The sequence below is a fragment of the Ranitomeya variabilis genome, chromosome 3 (assembly GCF_051348905.1).
Source record: "Ranitomeya variabilis isolate aRanVar5 chromosome 3, aRanVar5.hap1, whole genome shotgun sequence".
NCBI classification, from domain to species: domain Eukaryota; kingdom Metazoa; phylum Chordata; class Amphibia; order Anura; family Dendrobatidae; genus Ranitomeya; species Ranitomeya variabilis.
Genome location: NC_135234.1, coordinates 468,234,138 through 468,257,951, shown reverse-complemented (window position 1 = coordinate 468,257,951; position 23,814 = coordinate 468,234,138).

Sequence of the window (23,814 nt, the reverse complement as noted above, 5' to 3'; positions counted from 1 at the left end):
AACCAAAGTAGTAGGTCAAATGCAGTTTAATATTTAAAATGTAAGCCGAAAGCCTGAAAATTGAAGCTCTGGAAAACCAAACAGGAGAAAACCCTGGAGTGGCAGACACCGTTACTAGGCCCACCCAAACTAGTAGCCCAAATGCAGTTTTAAATTCTAAATACAGGCCGAAAGCCTGAAGGTTGAAACTCAGCTTTTTCAGTGGAGGACTGCGGGATTGAGTGGCGCAGACAGACAAAGGTAGTATGTGTTAAATAAAAAAGTTGGCTCTATGCAGTTTTAAATTGGTTACAGGGGTACACAGGCAGCATTGGTGTGTTCAGCGGAGGACGATTGCAAGGAGGGACCACGGACAGACTTCCTAGGCCTAAAATAAAAAAAGTAGGCTCTATGCAGGTTTAAATTGGTTACAGGGGTACACAGGCAGCATTGGTGTGGTCAGCGGAGGACGATTGCAAGGAGGGACCGCGGACAGACTTCCTAGGCCTAAAATAAAAAAGCAGGCTCTATGCAGTTTAAATTAGGCTACAGGGATACACAGGCAGCTTTGGTGTGTTCAGCGGAGGACGATTGCAAGGAGGGACCGCAGACAGACTTCCTAGGACTAAAATAAAAAAGCAGGCTCTATGCAGTTTAAATTAGGCTACAGGGGTACACAGGCAGCATTGGTGTGGTCAGCGGAGGACGATTACACCGAGGGGCAATCACAGTTAGTAGGCCCAAAAAAGTAATAGGCAAAATGCAGTTAAAAATAGGTTACAGGAGTACGCAGGCGGCCTACCTTTGTTCAGTGGAGGACAACTGTAAGGAGTGTCTGACACAGTTAGTAGGCCAAAATAATAAAGTGAGGTTAATGTCTGGCAAAAAAATAAATTCACAAATAAACAGGTGGCATACCTAGGTATAGGGTTGGGCTCCTCTGCTGACTTGCAGACAGTGGTAGTTGGCGCAAAGTATTAACTGGAGTAAATGTAGGGCAGGGCCCCTGAATATTTTTACTATCAACAATCATGTCAACAAATTGGTATTGGCAGTGTCATTGAAGGATTTAACAGCACAGACTAAACATTGGTGGAGCAGTGAGAGGTAATTTTGCAAGTGGTAGAGCACTGTTTGAGCTGGGGGGAACACACTCTCTCGTGGGCGGTGGTACTGGCCTAGGGCCCCTCATGTTACGACGGTGTGTCTGATGTTGGGTGTGCACCACCACCGCTAGAGACACTTCATTGTACTATGAGGGACCCTGTGCCAGTGCCGTCGCCCAAAAGTGGGCACACCCACCTGTTCAGCCAAACGGCACTCGCACGGGTGCTTGCGCCAAGTGGTGACCACGGCCCCGTGGGGGGAGTCAGCCCATTTAGGGAGGTGTAAAAAAGGCCTATGGTGGACCTACAGCAGCTGCAAATGGAGAAATTGGAGCAGTCAGTAAGACAAGTCCAAAAGCAAGACCTTTTTACAGGAAAGCTAGGTGTCAGCAGGGAATGGTGGAGCAAAATAATTAGAAATCCATGATTGGTTCATTTTAATGAAGGTTAGATCATCAACATTTTGGGTAGCCAGACAAGTCCTTTTTTCGGTCAGTATTGTACCAGCAGCACTGAATACTCTTTCTGATAGCACACTAGCAGCTGGGCAAGCGAGCTCCTGTAATGCATATTCTGCCAATTCAGGCCAGGTGTCTATTTTAGATGCCCAGTAATCAAAGGGAAATGACATGTGAGGGAGAACATCGATAAGGGAGGAAAAATAGTTAGTAACCATACTGGACAAATGTTGTCTCCTGTCACTTTGAATTGATGCTGCAGTACCTGTCGTGTCTGCAGTCATTGCGAAATCATTCCACCAACCTGGTCATAAAACCCCTCTGTCCAACGCCACTTCTGATTTGTGCCCCTCTAACACCTCTTGCATGTTGCCCCCTGCAGCTCGTGTGAGAACCATCACCGCCGCTGTGTGCTGGGAATGCCTGAACAAAACGGTCTACAAGAGTTGCTTGTTTGGTAGCCAATATTTGCTCAAGGTTCTCTTGTGGCATGATATTTTGCAATTTCCCTTTATAGCGTGGATCCAGGAGGCAGGCCAACCAGTAATCATCATCGGTCATAATTTTGATAATGCGGGGGTCCCTTTTTAGGATACACAATGCATAATCAGCCATGTGGGCCAATGTTCCTGGTGTCAAATCAATTCTTGTGCTGGGTTGAGGAGCACTTTCTGCCAAATCCACATCACTTGTCTCCTGCAAAAAACCTATACCTGACCTTGCACCACCAACACTTTCTATTCCCCCCTGAGATGCTTCCTCCTCCCATAAATAATCATCCCCATCTTCCTCCTCCTCCTCCTCTTCATCCGCAACCTCGTCTCCGAGACTTCCCTGAGCAGACAATGGCTGACTGTCATCAAGGCTTCCCTCCTCCTCGGCTGCAGACGCCTGCTCCTTAATGTGCATCAAACTTTGCATCAGCAGACACATTAGTGGAATGCTCATGCTTATGATGGCGTCGTCCGCACTGACCAGCCATGTGCATTCCTTAAAACTCTGAAGGACTTGACAGAGGTCTTGGAGCTTCGACCACCGCACAGCAGACAACTCCATGTCTGCCATCCAACTGCCTGCCCATGTATGTGTATCCTCCCACAAATACATGACAGCATGCCTCTGTTCGCACAGCCTCTGAAGCATGTGCAGTGTAGAGTTCCACCTTGTAGCAACGTCGATTATTAGGCGGTGCTGGGGAAGATTCAACGATCGCTGATGGTTCTGCATACGGCTGGAGTGTATGGGCGAACGGCGGATGTGAGAGCAAAGTCGTCGCACCTTGAGGAGCAGGGCTGTTAACCCCGGATAACTTTTCAGGAAGCACTGCACCACCAGGTTCAAGGTGTGAGCCAGGCAAGGTATGTGTTTCAGTTCTGAAAGGGCTGTGGCAGCCATAAAATTCCTCCCGTTATCACTGACTACCTTGCCTGCCTCAAGATGTACACTGCCCAGCCATGACTGAGTTTCTTGCTGCAAGAACTCGGCCAGAACTTCTGCGGTGTGTCTGTTGTCGCCCAAGCACTTACTTTCCAACACAGCCTGCTGACGCTTACCACTAGCTGTTCCATAATGGGACACCTCGTGTGCAACACTGGCAGCTGTGGATGGAGTGGTCGTGCAACTGCGCTCTGTGGATGAGCTTTCGCTTCGGCTGGAAGAGGAGGAGGAGGAGGGGTGGCGAACACCTACAGCCAACTGTTTCCTAGACCGTGGGCTAGGCAGAACTGTCCCACTCTAGCTGTCCCCTGTGGACCCTGCATCCACCACATTAACCCAGTGTGCCGTGATGGACACGTAACGTCCCTGACCATGCCTACTGGTCCATGCATCAGTTGTGAGGTGCACCTTTCTACTGACTGATTCCCTCAGTGCATGGAGAATGCAGTCTTTGACATGCTGGTGGAGGGCTGGGATGGCTTTTCTCGAGAAGAAGTGTCGACTGGGTAGCTCATAGCGTGGTACTGCGTAGGCCATCAAGGCTTTGAAAGCTTTGCTTTCAACCAAGTGGTAGGGCATCATCTCTGATTATGTAAGTCTAGCAATGTGGGCGTTCAAACCCTGTGTACGCAAATGAGAGGGTAAGTACTTTCTTTTCCTAATGAGAGTCTCCTGGAGGTTGATCTGGACTGGTGAGGTTCATATGGTGGGACTTGCGGTGGTGGTGGTGGACATGGCGGATTGAGAGAGGGTTGGTGATGGTATTCTCGATGTAGGCCTACATGCTGTGTTTCCTACCAATAAACTTGTGATTCCCTGACTGCTTTGCCCTAGCGACGACACCTCCACATTTGCTGCTGTTGTTCTAACCGGTGGGCTTACAGTGGGGGAAGTGATGTAGCATTGCTGACTACCTGGATTCTGAGCAGGTGCACCAACGGCAGGGGACGTTTGGGAGTTATTCCAGGCTTGCAAGTGCATGCTGGTTACATGTCTGAGCATGCACGTTGTATTTAAATTGTGGGGATTCTTCCCTTTGCTAAATGTTTTTGAGCAATTCTTACAGATAACTTTGCACTCATCATTCAGATCTTGGGTAAAAAATTGCCACACTACACTCTTCCTACTATGGAATACCTTTTCAGGCATTGCACGCTTTGTTACTTTCACCGGATGGCCATGCTGTCCTAAAACTGATTTTGGTTTTGCCAAACTTTTTTGGCCAGAGATGGGCCTGCCAGATGAAAGCAAATGTGATGTAGATGGCTGCTGCCGATCCTCCTCCTCTGCTTCTGAGCTACTGCCAGCGGCACCCTCTTCCCCCAATGGCTGCCAATCTGGGTCAACAACTGGGTCATCTATCACCTCCTCTTCAATCTCATGTTCAGCTATCTCTGTGTCACCGTGTAAGGTGCTATAACGTTCGGGAATTGGCACCATCGTCTCATCAGGGTCAGTTTCTGGCTCAGTACACTGCGAGGGCAATGTAGTGATGTGAGTTGATGGAACAGCATGACAATCTAGCTGTGGCTTTGCATCAGTGCACTCCATGTCCGAATTATCTTCTAGTGGGCTGTTAACTATTTCTCTTTCTAACCCAGGCACGGTATGTGTAAAGAGCTCCATGGAGTAAACTGTTGTGTCGCCTGATGCATCCTTCACTGTTGTTTTGGGGGAAGGACACAAGGAATCAACTTGTTCCTGACCGGGAGCATCCACCGATGACTGGCTACTTTTCAATTTTGAACTATACAAAGAGGAGGCGAAAGAGCTAGAGGCAGAGTCAGCAAGGAAAGCCAAAACTTTTTCCTGCTGCTCCGGCTTTAACAGCGGTTTTCCTACTCCCAGAAAAGGTAGCGTTCGAGGCCTTGTGTAGACGGACGATGACACTGGCTCAACAACTCGAGACTTAGGTGCTATTTTGATTTTCCCTCTACCACCCGATGCTCCACCAGCACCACCACCACCACCATCAGCATAACCAGATGGCAATGACCGCCCATGGCCACGACCTCTTCCACCAGCCTTCCTCATTCTTGGGAAAATGTAACCAAACTAACAACCGTTATATGGTACTGAAAAACAAGGTAGAAGGTGTATGTTAACTTGTTGTGAATATAAATCTCCCTTTTTATGTGTGGGTGAGTGCTGAATAAATCAGGCCCACTGTATGACAATATAGTTTCTGTGGCACAAAATGACTGACAGAGATACCACAGACACGACTGGCACAGATGCACAGATTTGGCAATATTATTCTCCCTTTATTTTTTTATATGGGAGACTAGAGAATAAATCAGGCCCAATGTATGACAGTATAGTTTCTGTGGCACAAAATGACTGACAGAGATACCACAGACAGGATTGGCAAAGATGCACAGATTTGGCAATATTATTCTCCCTTTATTTTATTTTTTTATATGGGAGACTAGTGAATAAATCAGACCCAATGTATGACAGTATAGTTTCTGTGGCTGAAAATGACTGACAGAGATACCACAGACACGACTGGCACAGATGCACAGATTTGGCAATATTATTCTCCCTTTATTTTATTTTTTTATATGGGAGACTAGTGAATAAAGCAGGCCCAATGTATGACAGTATAGTTTCTGTGTCTGAAAATGACTGACAGAGATACCACAGACACGACAGGCACAGATGCACAGATTTGGCAATATTATTCTCCCTTTATTTTTTTTATATGGGAGACTAGAGAATAAATCAGGCCCAATGTATAACAGTATAGTTTCTGTGGCACAAAATGACTGAAAGAGATACCACAGACAGGATTGGCACAGATGCACAGATTTGGCAATATTATTCTCCCTTTATTTTTATTTTTTTGGGGAGACTAGTGAATAAATCAGGCCCACTATATTACAGTATAGTTTCTGTGGCACAAAATGACTGACAGAGATACCACAGACAGGACTGGTACAGATGCACAGATTTGGCAATATTATTCTACCTTTATTTATTTTTTTTATATGGGAGACTAGTGATTAAATCAGGCCCAATGTATGACAGTACAGTTTCTGTGGCTGAAAATGACTGACAGAGATACCACAGACACGACTGGCACAGATGCACAGATTTGGCAATATTATTCTCCCTTTATTTTTTTATATGGGAGACTAGAGAATAAATCAGGCCCAATGTATGACAGTATAGTTTCTGTGGCACAAAATGACTGACAGAGATACCACAGACAGGACTGGCACAGACGCACAGATTTGGCAATATAATTCTCCCTTTATTTATTTATTTTTTTATATGGGAGACTAGTGAATAAATCAGGCCCAGTGTATGACAGTATAGTTTCTGTGGCTGAAAATGACTGACAGAGATACCACAGACACGACTGGCACAGATGCACAGATTTGGCAATATTATTCTCCCTTTATTTTTTTTTATATGGGAGACTAGAGAATAAATCAGGCCCAATGTATGACAGTATAGTTTCTATGGCACAAAATGACTGACAGAGATACCACAGACAGGACTGGCACAGATGCACAGATTTGGCAATATTATTCTCCCTTTATTTATTTATTTTTTTATATGGGAGACTAGTGAATAAATCAGGCCCAATGTATGACAGTATAGTTTCTGTGGCTGAAAATGACTGACAGAGATACCACAGACACGACTGGCACAGATGCACAGATTTGGCAATATTATTCTCCTTTTATTTTTTTTTATATGGGAGACTAGTGAACAAATCAGGCCCACTATATTACAGTATAGCTTCTGTGGCTGAAAATGACTGACAGAGATACCACAGACACGGCTGGCACAGAGGCACAGATTTGGCAATATTATTCTCCCTTTATTTATTTTTTTATATGGGAGACTAGTGAATAAATCAGGCCCAATGTATGACAGTATAGTTTCTGTGGCTGAAAATGACTGACAGAGATACCACAGACACGACTGGCACAGATGCACAGATTTGGCAATATTATTCTCCCTTTATTTTTATTTTTTTTATATGGGAGACTAGTAAATAAATCAGGCCCACTATATTACAGTATAGTTTCTGTGGCACAAAATGAATGACAGAGATACCACAGACAGCACTGGCACAGATGCACTGATTGGCAATATTATTCTCCCTTTATTTTTTATTTGGGAGACTAGTGAATAAATCAGGCCCACTATATTACAGTATAGTTTCTGTGGCACAAAATGACTGACAGAGATACCACAGACAGGACTGGTGCAGATGCACTGATTGGCAATATTAATCTCCCTTTTCAGGTGTGGGACAGTGCAGAAAAATACAGGACCACTGTTTTACACTACACAGTTTCAGGGGCAGAAAGTGGCTGGAAGATATATAAAAAAATTAAAAGGGACTGTACTACAATTACTATCTCCTTACAATAATCTCTGAAAAGTATGGCAGGCAGCAATAAAAAGGACTGCTGCACACAAAAAGTGTGGACAAACAAACAAGATAGCTGTGCAGAAAGGAAGGAGCAACAGGATTTGTGCTTTTAAAAAAGCAGTTGGTTTGCACAGCGGCGTACAAACAGCAATGCAGCTATCAGGGAGCCTTCTAGGGCAGCCCAATAAGCTATAGAGCTGATGAAGAGAAATCTAGCCTCCACTGTCCCTGCAAAGAAAAGGTGGTGTTGGACAGTGGAAATCGCTACAGCATTAGCGGTTTGGGGGTTAATGTACCCTGCCTAACGCTATCCCTGCTTCTGACGAAGCGCCAGCAACCTCTCCCTATGCTCAGCTCGGCAGCAGTAAGATGGAGGTCGGCGTGCACGCCCCTTTATAGCCCCTGTGATGCCGCAGAGAGCAAGCCAATCACTGCCATGCCCTTCTCTAAGATGGTGGGGACCGAGAGCTATGTCATCACGCTGCCCACACTCTGCGTCCACCTTCATTGGCTGAGAAAAGGCGCTGAAAGCGTCATACGAAACACGACTTTGGCATGAAGATCGCCGACCGCGTGGCCGATCCCACGCTGGGATCGGGTCGGGTTTCACGAAACCCGACTTTGCCAAAAGTCGGTGACTTTTCGAAAATGTTCGATTCGTTTCGCTCAACCCTACTCATCATGTCCTCCTCTGAAGATCAGAGCTCACATATTGGAAAAGAGACTGAAGTGAGTACATTTGCTGCTGATTGGTAAGTATTTACTGTCACTATTTTACACATGTGGCAAAATATTTATTTTTATTTTTGCAGAACCCTTCCAGTGCAGATGATCAGGAGCAGCAGACTCAGGCCCCAGCTCCGGTGGCAAGACAGCGTGTAAGTATTCTTGACTGTTTTTATTTATTCTTGACTGTTGTTGTTACTCTTGCCTTTTTTAATTTATTCTTGACTGTTTTTGTGATGCTTGACTTTTTTTTGACTGTTTTTGTATTAAGGGCTGAGATTCTTGCACGAGAAATACGGCAGTGTGTCTCTGCCCTAGTGTTTTATTTTTCTAATATTTTTTTTCATTTCTAGGTCCCACAACGGAAGGAGGAATACATGGATAATGATCTCCTCATCACCCTGATGCAGGAGCTAGTTCCATTGTGGGACACCCGTCAGCAGCAGCACTCAGACGGCGGCTGTGGAACGAGGTGGCCCAAGCGCAGATGGATGACTGAGACAATGTCACGTCACAGATCAGAAAAGCTTTTTGTAAGTATTGCAAGTTTGTCGCATCACACATGGTTGCGGGATCCCTGCCTAAAGTGCATTGTTTAACAATTTTTTTCTTTCATATTCACATCGATCAAAGTCAAAACCCATTGGCGTTCGATGAAGGATCACTTCAACAAGGACCTGAGACAGGAGATCCAAGTTCGCAGTGGTGCTGCAGCAAGGATCAGGAAATAGAAATATCACTGGGTGCTGGATTTCCTGCTCGGTCCTTGCTCAGAGAGTATTTTTAAGTAAGTATTTTTGTGTTTTATTCCATTGTGATGTATTCCCTAATCTGAGTTTTTCTATTCCTCAGGAGTTGGCGCTTTTACAATAGTTATTTTTGGTAGTAATGTTTTTCTTTTCTTTTCACAGAACCTGTAGCAGCACCCTCGAACCTGGATCTTCCTCTGGAGCGGTCCCTCATCGAACTGCCACAAACCAGTCCCAGCCATCCATCAGTGAAGCACCAAGTGGGTCGGCACTGGAGAACAGGCAGCTGGTCATTCTAGTGTTCCCCTGTCCCATTCCTCTGCCTCTTTTTTGGGGGGCTTCCCAGCCGGCGGCAGAAGGCCTAGGACAGGTCACTCATGGCCGAGTTTCTTCACTTGAGCTCGGTGTTCCAGAATGGCCTTAAGGCGCTGGGAGATAGACTGGAAAGTGGTTTGACCCATATTAGCACACTTTCCAGGATGTCAGTCAACAACAGAGACCAGCACACCATTTTTTTAATCAGATCGAGTGGGGCATGTCGGAACACCTTACACCTGATCTCCAGCTCAATGTGATGCAGGCCTGCAATGCTGCTTATGTTCAAGCTATGCAGCAGACTTGGTACTACCACCAGGCACAGGTGGTTTTTCCACCTGTGCCACCAATTACACACTTAACCTCTATACCGAGTTCTACTGCATGCCACTGTACAGCCATCACCATGCCCAGTCGTGCCGCTAACCACTACACCACCACCACCATGCCGGGTGCTGCAGCAAGCCACTCCACCACCACCATACCGAGTCCTGCTCCGGCACGGCTGTCCACCGTCACCCGCACTAGGCAGTCTGCTGATTCAGCACGGCTGACCCCCGCCACCAAAACTAGGATGACAACAGAATCTGCACAGCTGACTCCCACCACCAGCACTAGGCTGACAACAGACTATGCACAGCTGCCCACCGCCACCACCACTAGGCCGCATGCAGATACTGCATGGCTGTCCACCACCGCCATCACAAGGCTGGGTCCAAATTGTGAAAGACCAGCTGACCCAACCACTCCCACCCTCCCAAGGAGACAGAAAAAAAGGAAGCTGATGCATAAAACTGGTCAGAAAGGCTAAAAGACTCGTGTCGTGCTACCTCCACCCTCACCTCCCAATGTGTCTGTGTTGTCCAGTTTTTCTCTCCCTTCCAATGTGTCTCTCCCGTCCCATGCTTCCACTCCTAATGTGTCTACTTCCATCCTTGACCTCCCAGACCCCACAAGTTTAGTAGTTACCCCTTCCCCTAGAACCCCTTCATCGTCCACCCGTAGCCAATCCTCCCAGGATCAGGATGCAGACTTTTCTTCATCCTGAGTACAATAGTTCTGACACACGGGCAGGTGAGTAAAGATATGAGGTGGATTAGCTCCATCATCTCTTCAGTCTGCAATAATATATAGAAATAAAGCAAAGCAGACTGAAGAGACCCGATGGAGCTAATCCAATGTCACCTACCATAGCTCTCACCTCAGAGAGAAGAGGTGTAGCATAAAGCATGGGTTACATAACCCAGTTTGGTTATAATCCAATCTCTGTCTCATGCAATCTGCAAGATACAGTGAGTGAACTATATAAAATCTGTAGTTGTGAACTGGTGATCACCTTATTAACCTCTAAAAATTATTATTCTAATATAGAGGAAACTTGGAACAGATGTTTAACTATCGGTGTTTTATTGTCAGCAAACATTAAAGTAAATTTTCAGAATTACAGGTACATAACATTGCACAACATTACAAGAACACTAAACCACGTCATCTTGACAGGACAGACGTCCACTCTCAGAAACAAAGTAGGATGCAAATGTATCCCTCATTTTGGCAACTTCAACGATTGTCCTGAAAAGGGGATGATGGTAATCTGGCAATGGGTTACAAACAGGTTCATCAAGTTCAATGTTGGGTTGCTCTTTAGCCATTATGTAGTTGTGCAGCACCACACACGCTTTGACCACCTCATCCACTGTCTCAATTTTGAGATTAATGGCTGTCCCTAAAATGCACCATGTTGAGACAAGGATACCAAAGGCACACTCAACAGTTCTTCGTGCTCTGGTCAGTCTGTAATTTAAAATCCTTTTTGTATGGTTCAAGTCCCAACTGGAGTATGGTTTCAGGAGGTTTCCGCACATTTGAAAGGCCTCATCCCCAACCACAACAAATGGCATTGGCGGTCCTTGAGTGTTGGGAAGAGATTGTGGCAGGAGAAATTGAAATGATTCCCATACAACCTTTGGCCCATGTCCGAGCTTTTAAATGTCTGAGAGTCATTACTATGGCCAAAAGATCCAATGTCCATGGCGACAAACCTACAGATCGCAGCTGTAATCGCCATGAGCACTATGGAAAAATATTTTTCATAATTAAAGTACTCTGATTCAGTTCCAGCCGGTTTTGTAATCCTGATATGTTTTCTGTCCACTACTCCCAAACAGTTGGGGAAATCACAAACTTCTCAAAATTGGTCTGCAGTTTGCTGCCACATTTCCCTGGTGGGTAGGGGGATAAATTCCGCATGTAAGAACATTCCACAAAGCCGGCAGGTGTCTGCGACAATCCCAGGGAGTGTGGAAATTCCTATCCAGAACTGGAAATAGAGCGATGATAGGCTCTCTCCAGTAGCCAGGAATCTGCCAAAAAGAGAAAGAAAAATATAAATCAGAACAATAATTGTTATGACTGGGGTAAAAGAAAGAAAGAAAGAAAGAGAAAGAACATGGCTTTTAGAACAATACTATTTAGGACAGCTAAACAAAAAAAGGGGAAAATATTAAGTACATTGCAGAACAATAATAATTATGACATGTTTAAATATCAGGTACCTTAGTGTCACCAGAAGACGTTCCTCAGCTGGAATTGCTCTACAGAGCTGGGTGTCCTGCCTCCTGATGGCTTCTTGTACACGGTCCAGCAATTCCATAAAGCTGTCTTGAGACATCCTCGTGTACTCGAAATATTTCTGTGGGTTTTCACGGAGCTTACTGAATAAGAAGTAGTAGGTTCCACAGCACTGTTGTAGTTCAAGAATCGGGTGCTGCCAAAAGCGCCAACGCCATCTTCTCTGCTGTTCTCTTTTGCGTTCTTGCTCACAAGCAAATGCAAAGGAAAGAAACAAGTTGACATCCAAATCTAGATTCCGATAGAAGCTCTCCATGCGAAGATCCATCATGTCACAGGGTACAGGAGCAAAATGTGAGGATTTCATCTGTACAAGGGTTTATATAGAGAAATCCCATGAGCCACACCCATTTGGCATGGCTTGTTTAAATTAAATTCTTCTTGAAGCAATGTGTTAGGGCTAGCGGAACACACCGAGTAATGAGAGATAGATACGAGGTGCATTCTCAGCCCGGGGTCCACTGTGCAGAGATACCTGCTGCTAAGTAATGGCGGATGGACACTGAGCTCACACGTGGGTTAATCTCAACCAGTGTGAATTGTAAGCTACCTCTGTGGCTTCACAGAGCCACGCTGTACACAGAAAACTATTACCCTAACTAGGGTTGTGCTTGCTCTGGAACTATTCTGTGCTAACCGCACACATGAAGGAACCAGATGCTAAGCCAAGGCTAATTGCCCCCACTGACGCTAGCTCTCTGCCTGAGTGTACAGCCCCAGAGCTAAACAGACTCTCCACATATAACTGAGTGGTAGAGTATCCACTGGCAACAGCCAAAAACAATTGATACTAGCGCATGGCCATGCGGCCATGCAAACCTTTTATAGTTTTAGCTTCTTCAGGACCTTGCTAGTGGACCAAGAGGAGCTGCAAAAAGACCTGTGCATGTGGCCCCCGACCTCCAATGAGAAGTCTTCCCTTGGGCATGCTCAGAAGGAGAAAAGCAGGACTTAGTCCCAGAAGCGTCTGCTCGCCGTTGACCAGTACTGGCTACAATGACTGAGCCTAGAAGGGTAGCAGTAACCAAGCGCACAGTATCTGCCTGTGCCAGATGCTTTGACTGATGTCTCCACTGAGCATGCTCCACTGCGGCTGGAAAAGAATGGGAGACTGCAGAGGAGGTAGTTCAAAATTCCCCCTGTGCAGCAGCGGAAATTCGAGACCTAACACAATGTTTCCTTTCAAACGTATGTGCATAAAAAATGTGAACTCATGAAAACGCGAGCAAAAGTTGCGTTGTTTATCCGTCATGCATAAGTTGATGCGGATATAAACGCAGCGTTTGTATGCGTTTTGCATTGCGGTTGCGTCCAAAATGCTGTTTGAACCTAGCCTAAGTGATTTGAAATCTAAAAAGTCAGTATATAAAGGTATAATTAAATGAATTTAAGAAAAAGGAGCTAACAGCACCAAAGGCAGTATGACTTCTTAAATGAACGACATAAATTACTTTTCTTAAATCTGCAAATTGCCTATTCATAGATGAAGGAGACTAGAACTCTAGTGCCACCTATAGGAACTTGCAATCCTAAATGTCAATATCAACCCTCTAATGAGCCTTGCCACATGACTTAGGATAAAAGCCAAAACCCAAACCTCAATTTGCAGACACTGTGTTTCGGGTACTGCCCCTGTTCAATGCAAAGCATGAGATCTGGTTTAGTTGGGTGAAATGCATCTGACTGGGATCCAAGGGGTAAAGTTACTCCTTGCAGAGAGTGACATGTCAAGCCTGACATACCAAGGTGATGAGACTATTTAGCCTTGCAATGCTCCTCTAGGAAATATGCAAATTGTGTCTTGATAAAGGAAGTGGACTGGAACTGTAGTGTCTCCTATTGGAAGTACGAATCCTTAAATAAAATGGCCAAATATCAAATCTCAATTTGCAGACACTGTGTTTCGGGGTACTGCCTCTCGTCAATGCAAAGTGTGAGATCTGGTTTGGCTTGATGAGAGGTGTCTTACTGGCATCCAAAGGATAACATTTTTCCTTGGCATGTCTGGCTAGATATGTCATTATCCACAAGGAGAAAGATTACCTCTTGGATCCTACTCTTAGATAGGCATTTTTTAAACTTCCCAAACTAAATAGTCCAGTCTGGTGACATGATTTTAAAGTAATTAATTAAAAAAATAATTAGTACAAAAGTAAATATTATTGAAAAGCAGTTGTGCTTTACACTAGTTAAGCACTTTCATTGTCTTATGGAGGGCCCCAGCCAGGGCCTAGGGGTACTCTGAACAGGGTCCAGTTGTCATTAAAGGGGTGGTCATGGTGGCAGCGACTCGATCCGTGCCCTGGGCGTCCAAATTAAGGGAAAGGTCTTTAAAGGGGTTTTGAATAACGTTTGTAAAATAAGAAATGTTCATGATGCCATCTGTGGTACTGGGTCAGACCGACGCTGCTAAAAGGGGTTCTCTGGGGGTGATGTTACTGCAGCAAAGATAAATTGGCTTCCCACAGGTGAAGCTGGGTCTACAGGGCTCCCGGTGTATTTGGCAAGGATGGTGTGGTGCCGAAAATAATCAGAGGACACAGGGTTGCAGTCTCTGTACCTGGTTTATTGATGGTAGACAGCCACAGTCCAGGGTACTAGCAACAGGTGTTGGTGAGGTCCGGTAGGCCTGGAAGCAATGATGAATTCCTCTCTCAGGTGAGGTTCATAAACCTTCCTTCTCGCGTTTTGGGGCAAGTTCCTTGCTGCCTATGGCTTCTGTCAAGATCCTCTCTGTTCCTGTCCTAAGACAGTACCTGTATGGTAGGCAACGCAAGCCTTTTTACAGGGTCTCTATCACGACCCGAGCTCTATGTGCTGGTGTACCTTCGGGTGTAGATGTGGGCAGACAGTCTCCAGTCTTCTGCCCTCCAGTTCTGCTGTGGGACATAAAGTACTACACAACCTCGGGGTCCCGATGCCCAGTTCCTGACTTTCAGTTTGGAGGGAGCCCAGTCTCAGCTCTCCTCTAGCTCCTTTGTTCTCCTGTGCTTCTCCCCTCTGGCACTTGCTATCTATGCAACCCATCTGCTTCTCTTCTCTGGCCTGGAGCTGCAGCACCACACGTGACTGCATGGCCCTAGCTCTCTTGCTCTCACTCCTCTCTCCTTCACTGTCTGCTCATAAAATGCCTCACTCCAACTCACTAACTCCAACTAACTAACTCTTCCTCCAAGCCAGAATATATATATCTGGGGGAGCTCTGCTGAAACCGGGTTCAGAGCTCCCCCTTCTGGCCTGGAATCAGAACAATCCAGCTTCAAAGATGAAATCTTCAAATATTAAACTCCATTTTTAATGGTTCTTTTAAAAGCATGGTGTGAGACTAATTACCGTGTCATGTTTCAACCATGTTGGTTTTCTTTAGGTGCACTTTATCACCATGCATTTAAATGAACCAATGAAGGATGGATTTTAATATTTGATAATGTCCTTCTTAAAGGTGTGTGTATTCTTACCTCATAGTATGAATTAATTACAATATATATTAATAAAAATAGGAACAGAAAGCATAGGGACTAGTGTTGAGCGATACCGTCCGATACTTGAAAGTATCGGTATCGGAAAGTATCGGCCGATACCGGCAAAGTATCGGATCTAATCCGATACCGATACCCGATACCAATACAAGTCAATGGGACTCATGTATCGGACGGTATTCCTGATGGTTCCCAGGGTCTGAAGGAGAGGAAACTCATTTTAAAATGCGCGCGTGTCCTGCCTCCCGTGACGTCACGGCTTGTGATTGGTCGCGTCGCCCATGTGACCGCGACGCAACCAATCACAACGCCGGAACGTAATTTTAAAATCCTGAAGGACCTAAAATTACGTCACGGCTTGCTGTGATTGGTCGCGTCGTGGTCACATGGGCGGCGCGCGACCAATCACAAGCCGGGACTTCAAGTAAGGAAGTTAAAGCGCAAATTTTAAGCAAACAACGCTGCCGGTTCCCTCGGTAAGGTGCAGGCTGCGTCGGAGAGGTGAGTATAGCAATATTTTTTATTTTAATTCTTTATTTTACACATTAATGTTGTTTCGATACCGATACCCGATACCACAAAAGTATCGGATCTCGGTATCGGAATTCCGATACAGCAAATATCGGCCGATACCCGATACTTGCGGTATCGGAATGCTCAACACTAATAGGGACCTGACTTCCCAGAAATTATAGGAGAAAAGCTAAGGGATATATAAGAAGACAGTTTGTGCATATTTGCATGCGCTTTGATTGAATAACCCGTCCCCTTACTGTACATTTTAGGGTTGCTGTTAAAATGTCAATGATTAAAACATATTGTCCTCAAAAGTAGTTAGATGCAGAGAAGAACATTTGTATACACATGCAGATATATTGGATATTGAGGAATTATAAAGGAATAATCTTGGCCAAACAAATACTATAATACACCTAGTGCAGGATCTTAGAGTGTGGAGTACATACCATAAAAAAAATCAAAAAGAGAACACTTGTGCCATAAACTTTCCTCTTCACATTTTTCACTAACCATACAACAATTGGCCAGTTGTTCTTAAATGGATTGACTGAGACTTTAATATTAATGATGCCATAACTGCTTAGTTGCTGAGCTGCACATCACAGTTCCATCAACTGTATAGTGACTGTGACCAGATACTGCACATCTGACACATATTCAAAAAAAAGGGGGTTGATGTGTAGTACCTGACCATAGCCACTATTCTGTTGATGGAGCTGTGCAGCTCCGCAACTGAGTACTTCCAGCCTCTGCCAAAATGGGGAATAGCTGATAAAGATAGGCCATCAATGTTAAAGTCCCAAAGAACCCTTTTAATGTTAACTGTGTGACATTACACTTTTACACATTTATTAACAATAACTGTTTTGTGCACATATGTTGGATTTATGTTTATTGTTTGCGCTAGTGAAATGGAGGCAAGGGGGGTAGTCGTGGCAGAGGGTGGTAGTACTGGCACACCCTGGCCCTGCATCTCAAAAACATATTGTCCCTTCTTTGGTGCACTTGATGGTCCACTTACTTGTACATTATGGTCCTTCTCGGTCTTCTAGGGGTGCTTTCCTTTAAGCACTAGGTAATGACAGGCAGAGTCCATATTCAGTTCCAACAAAACAACTTTACTCAGTTCTTTATACAGCTCGTCCAATTCAGTCACAGAAACAGCACAAGATTCTTCACAGAGTATAACCTTTCCTTTTCCTGTGCTGTCCCTCACTCTTCCAAGAATATTGCAGGGTCGTACCGTCGCCTTCGGTACCGCAGCTTCCTGACTGGCCAGGCCAACCCGCTTCAGGAGTTCCCTGTCTGTTTCGCGCTGGATGTTTGGGATGGTTATCACAAAGTTAGCTGATACCATCCTGATGCTGCCCTGTATTCCTCCACTACCAGGTGAATGTCAGCCCATAGGCCCTGGATGGCTGGGATCCCCAGCTTGAATGTTGCAGGACACAACTGTCCTGTTTTGGCTCCCAGCCCCTACTAACTGAACTCAGGAAGCTCTCTCACTTACACCCAGTTGGCAACTCCTAATTAACTAAACCCCACTGGTCTATCTAATTCCTCACTTACTCAATTCTCTTGTGCACCCTCTAGTGAGCTGATCCGAATCCTATACTTTCCCTATGTTTATACAAGGAATATATATATATATATATATATATATATATATACACTGCTCAAAAAAATAAAGGGAACACTTAAACAACAGAATATAACTCCAAGTAGATCAAACTTTTGTGAAATCAAACTGTCCACTTAGGAAGCAACACTGTTTGACAATCAATTTCACATGCTGTTGTGCAAATGGAGTAGACACAGGTGGAAGTTATTGGCAATTATCAAGACACTCTCAATAAAGGAGTGGTTCTGCAGGTGGGGACCACAGACCACATCTCAGTACCAGTGCTTTCTGGCTAATGACTTGGTCACTTTTGAATGTTGGTTGTGTTTTCACACTTGTGGTAGCATGAGACGGACACTACAACCCACACAATTGGCTCAGGTAGTGCAGCTCATCCAGGATATGCACATCAATGCAAGCTGTGGCAAGAAGGTTTGCTGTGTCTGTCAGCGTAGTGTCCAGAGGCTGGATGTGCTACCAGGAGACAGGCCAGTACACCATGAGACGTGGAGGGGGTCGTAGGAAGGCAACAACCCAGCACCAGGACTGCTACCTTAGCCTTTGTGCAAGGAGAAACTGGAAGAACACTGCCAGAGCCCTGCAAAATGACTTCCAGCAGGCCACAAATGTGCATGTGTCTGCACAAACGGTTAGAAACTGACTCCATGGGGATGGTTTGAGTGCCCGACATCCACAGATGGGGGTTGTGCTCCCAGCCCAACACCATGCAGGATGCTTGACATTTGCCGCAGAACACCAGGATTGGCAAATTTGCCCTGTGTTCTTCACAGATGAAAGCAGGTTCACACTGAGCACATGTGACAGACATGACAGAGTCTGGAGACTCCATAAAGAGCGATCTGCTGCCTGCAACATCCTTCAGCATGACCAGTTTGGCAGTGGGTCAGTAATGGTGTGGAGTGGCATTTCTTTGGAGGGTCGCACAACCCTCCAATGTGCTCGCCAGAGGTAGCCTGAATGCTTATAGGTACCAAGATGAGAGCCTCAGATCCCTTGTGAAACCATATGCTGGTGCGGTTGGCCCTGGGTTCCTCCTAATGTAGGACAATGCCAGACCTCATGTGTCTATAGCGTGTCAGCAGTTCCTGCAAGATGAAGGCATTGAAGCTATCAACTGGCCCGCCCGTTCCCCAGACCTGAATCTGATTGAACACATCTGGGACATCATGTTTCGCACCATCCATCAAAGTCTCGTTGCACCACAGACTGTCCAGGAGTTGGTGGATGATTTGGTCCAGGTCGGGAAGGAGATCCCTCAGGAGACCATCTGCCGCCTCATCAGGAGCATGCCCAGGCATTGTATGGAGGTCATACAGGAACGTGGAGGCCATACACACACTACTGAGCATAATTTTCTTGTTTTGAGGCATTTCCACTGAAGTTGGATCAGCCTGTAATTTTATTTTCCACTTTGATTTTGATTATTATTTCAAATCCAGGCCTCTGTGAGATATTAATTTTGATTTACATTGACGTGGTATTTTAGTGTTCCCTTTATTTTTTTGAGCAGTATATATATATATATATATATATATATATATATATATATATATATATTTGGAACACATTACACATTATAGGAATATTACAATATACATATCATATATCGGATATACACAGCATAGCAGCATTACAGGACATATTAAAAGTACCAGCTTCTCAGGGACGTAGAAATGTAGAAACACGGGTGAGGGGAGTGGGGCACAAACCAGTCCTTGTACACCCCTTACACTATACATCAAAATAAAATTAGAGTGCCCAAGGTCTTGACAAATGTTTTCAAATTAATGGTTGTCATGAAATCCATTATAATTCTTGTTACTAGTGAGAAAGACCTCTGCAACCACTGTTCTCTTTCTACCTTCCATATGACTTCTTGATAAAGCATATAGGAACATTCTGAGTACTTTTTGAGCATCCATCATTCTAGACAAGCTATATACAGTACGGTCTAGGTGTTTTTGTTTTGCTGTTTTTAGTATTACATCCTTTTAGATTTTAGGCTTGCACTGGAAATGTCTGATTTTCAGGTGTTTTCTTCCTCACCACTTTGAAGCATTTTTCTTCTTGCTATTAGAAGTCACTGAAAGAAAGAAAAGATTTAGCGTTAGTTATATTTTGGTACAATTCAAGTGTAAATCACAACATAAACCATAGTATCATTCTAGAGTAAAACCAAACGTCATAACTATAAAGAGAACTCTTTATACATCTCTTCCATTTGTTGTGTTTTTTGGAGAAGTGAAGTTTGGAATAAAGGTATCATATAACATAGTCAAATTGTTATTTTCAATGCCAACATACTGCATTCTTTAAAATTTTCCGTTTCTTAACACAAGGCTCCTACAATACACTGTGTATGAACATGTATATCGTGTATATAAATGATGGATGCAGAAGCTGATAAAGAGGCAGTGAATAGCCATTTAACCCATGTAACAGACAATAATGCTGTGACAGGCAATAATACACTGCGATACAGAAGTATTGGTTGCAATGTACAAGCAATATTATTAGAAAACTAAAAACTGTTAAAAATTGTTATAAACTACGAAGAAAAATGCAAAGACACTGTTCTTACAGCTTTAAAATTTAAAAAGTAATCGTCACAAATTATGACACAAATTGTTGTACAGTTTTGTTTTTTAAACTGCACAGTACAGTACATGAAAAATGATGCCAAAATTGCTGTTTTTGCCTATCCTGCATCCCAATAATGTTATAGAATGTGATTAAAAATTGTATGAACTCAAAAATTATACACTACAGAAAAATGATGGATCATTCACCAAAAACCAAGCACTCACAAACACCATTATTATGAATCCAATTTTTTTTTATCCTGCAGGTCTTTAACCCCTTTCTGACCTCGGACGGGATAGTACGTCCAAGGTCAGAAGCCCCGCTTTGATGCGGGCTCCGGCGGTGAGCCCGCATCAAAGCCGGGACATGTCAGCTGTTTTGAACAGCTGACATGGGCCCATAATAGGCGCGGGCAGAATCGCTGTCAAATGCAGACAGCGGCATTTAACTACCGCTTCCGGCCGGGCGGCCGGAAATGAGCGCATCGCCGACCCCGTCACGTGATCGGAGGTTGGCGATGCTTCAGAATAGTAACCATAGAGGTCCTTGAGACCTCTATGGTTACTGATCCCCGGCAGCTGTGAGCGCCACTCTGTGGTCGGCGCTCACAGCACACCTGCAATTCTGCTACATAGCAGCGAACATCAGATCGCTGCTATGTAGCAGAGCCCATCGAGTGGTGCCAGCTTCTAGCCTCCCATGGAGGATATTGAAGCATGGCAAAAGTAAAAAAAAATGTGAAAAAAATAAAAAATATATAAAAGTTTAAATCACCCCCCCTTTCGCCCCAATCAAAATAAATCAATAAAAAAATCAAACCTACACATATTTGGTATCACCGCATTCAGAATCGCCCGATCTATCAATAAAAAAAAGCATTAACCTGATCGCTAAACGGCGTAATGCCAGAATTACGTTTTTTTGGTCGCCGCGACATTGCATTAAAATGCAATAATGGGCGATCAAAAGAACGTATCTGCACCAAAAATGGTATCATTAAAAATGCCAGCTCAGCACGCAAAAAATAAGCCCTCAACCGACCCCAGATCATTAAAAATGGAGATGCTACGAGTATCGGAAAATGGCGCAATTTATTTATTTTTTTTAGTAAAGTTTGGAATTTTTCTTCACCACTAAGATAAAAAATAACCTAGTCATTTTAGATGTCTATGAACTCGTACTGACCTGAAGAATCATAATGGCAGGTCAGTTTTAGCATTTAGTGAACCTAGCAAAAAAGCCAACCAAAAAACAATTGTGGGATTGCACTTTTTTTTGCAATTTCACCGCACTTGGAATTTTTTTCCCGTTTTCTAGTACACGACATGGTAAAACCAATTATGTATTTCAAAAGTACAACTCGTCCAGCAAAAAATAAGCCCTCACATGGCCAAATTGACAGAAAAATAAAAAAGTTATGGCTCTGGGAGGGAGGGGAGCGAAAAACGAACACGGAAAAACATAAAAATCCAAAGGTCATGAAGGGGTTAATTTTAGCAAAACAGAGTGTTTTTTATTGAACAAAGCATTAAACATGAAGTAAATACATTTTATATCTCGGTAATAGTATTGACCAACATAATAAATTTACTACAGTATGTCATTTGTACAGCACACACATTGGTGTCACAAAAACAGAATAAAAAGGAATTAATATGTCACATGTATTCCAAATGGTGTCAATTAAGGCTAGACTAGTCTGAAAAAAAATAAGAAGAACTTACATAGCTAGCATGTAACGTAATTATTATGGGGACTTTAAGAAACAAAAAAAAAACAAACAGTTTTTATTATTTAGTAGTAGGATAAATCCCTATGGCCTGGTACGTATGGGTATGCAACACCCGCTAGGGCCGTGGGGTACTTGGAACTGAGTCAGACTTAAAGGAGTGGTCACAGCAGCAGTGTCCCGGTTTGTGGCCCTGGGCACGCAATAAAAGGGATGAGGGAAATGTTTGTAGGGAATTATTCGTGATGCCACCTGTGGTGTTCGGCTAGAGATGGCCGACGCTGCTTAAGGGGACCGCTGGGGCTGGTGGTGTTGCAGCTGAGATGGTTTGACTCCCCACTGGTAGAGCAGTGCCCGAGGGCTACCAGAGCAGTGGTTGTGGATGTTGGGGTGCAAGAATAATTGGAGGACACAGGGACTGCTTTTTCTTTACCTTTAATTGTAAGTGCAGTCCATAGCACAGTAACAGGTGGTATATGAAATCTGTGCAGCCTGGAAGCAGATCAGAATTTCCCTAGCCAGGTGGGGTTGGAAGCCTCCCTATTGCGCTGCTCTCTGGGTTCCTTATGCTTGTAGTTCTCCTCAAGTCCCTTTCTCAGTCTCTCCACTTAGTGAAACGCTACCTGCATGGCAGGCAGCTTGAGCCTTTTCCAGGTGTCACTCCATTGTGTCGACTCCGGGCTCTGATATGCAGATGTGCCTTTGGGTGTCAGTTGTGGCCAGGAGACCTGCAATCTCCTGTCCTCCGCATTTGGCTGCAGGGCATGCAGTTCCCACACAACCATGGCCTCCAGTGTCCGCTCTGTTGTCTGTTGTCAGTGTCTGCTCAATCCTGGGGTGAGCTAAGTCTCAGCTCCACTCCCAAGCTCTCTTCACATATTTCCTCTCCCCTCACTGTCTCACACTGCACTCCCTAACCCCTCCTCCAGGCCAGAACTTATAGGGAAGCTACCCTGAAAATGGGTTTAGAGCTCCTCCTTCTGGTCTGGAGTCAGGAAAGGAGTTGTATTCCAGTATACCTGCTAAGGCAATCCTTTCTTGCTTCCAGGCATGACATCACCCCCTGTGAGGGAGGCAATGCCACTGTGGAAACCAGACTCCTGGGGTGCCACAGATACATCCCAGCTTGCTCACACAGAAGCTGTGTGTCAGCTAATTCTGACAGCTGACACCTGGCACTCAGTGCCAGGAGCAATACTGCAGCATTTTGAGAGCAGGCAGAAAAAAGAAAGCCCCTCTGCTCTTGGTTCGGAGACCCGCGTCGTCATCATAGGGTCCCTATCGTTGCCATGGTGACTTGATGTCATCATGACAACATTCTGGTCAATAAGGCTAGCAAAGCTACTTGATAATGCTCAGAGCATGATCAGCAAGTTTGCCTGTCAGTGCAGCACTGACAGTTTGCATAGCATAGGGATACTCCTGCATCTCTATGCTATACAAGCGATCAGCCTTCAAAAAATGAAAGTCCCACAGTGGGACAAAGTAAAAAAGTTTAAAAGAATAGTAAAAATATTTTTCAAAAATTAAAAAATAATAATAAAAAATCTAAATATATTGCATCCATGAATAAATATTTTTATGAAAAATACATAAACAATAAAGTGCATATATTTGGTATTGCAGTTTCTGGAGCGACCTGACATACAAAACTGACCCACTAATTAATCCCTTTAGTAAACACCATAAAAAATAAATAAAAAGCAAGGAAAAAATCAATGTTTTATCATACTGCTGAAAACATCATCTTGTCCTGCAAAAAAACAAGCTGTCATGCAGCTCCATTAGTGGAAAAATTAAAAAGTTATCGCTCTCAGAATAAAGCAATGCAAAAATAATAATTTTTCTATAAAAAATTCTTATTGTGTAAATGCGCCAAAAACATAAAAAAATATATAAATGTGGTATCACTGTAATTGTACTGACTCTAAGGGTATGTGCACACGTTGTGGATTCTCTGCGGATCCACAGCGTTTTTTGCAGTGCAGAAATGCTGCAGATCCGCAATTGATTTACAGTACAATGTAAATCAATGAGAAAAAAAAAATGCTGTGCACACGTTGCGAAA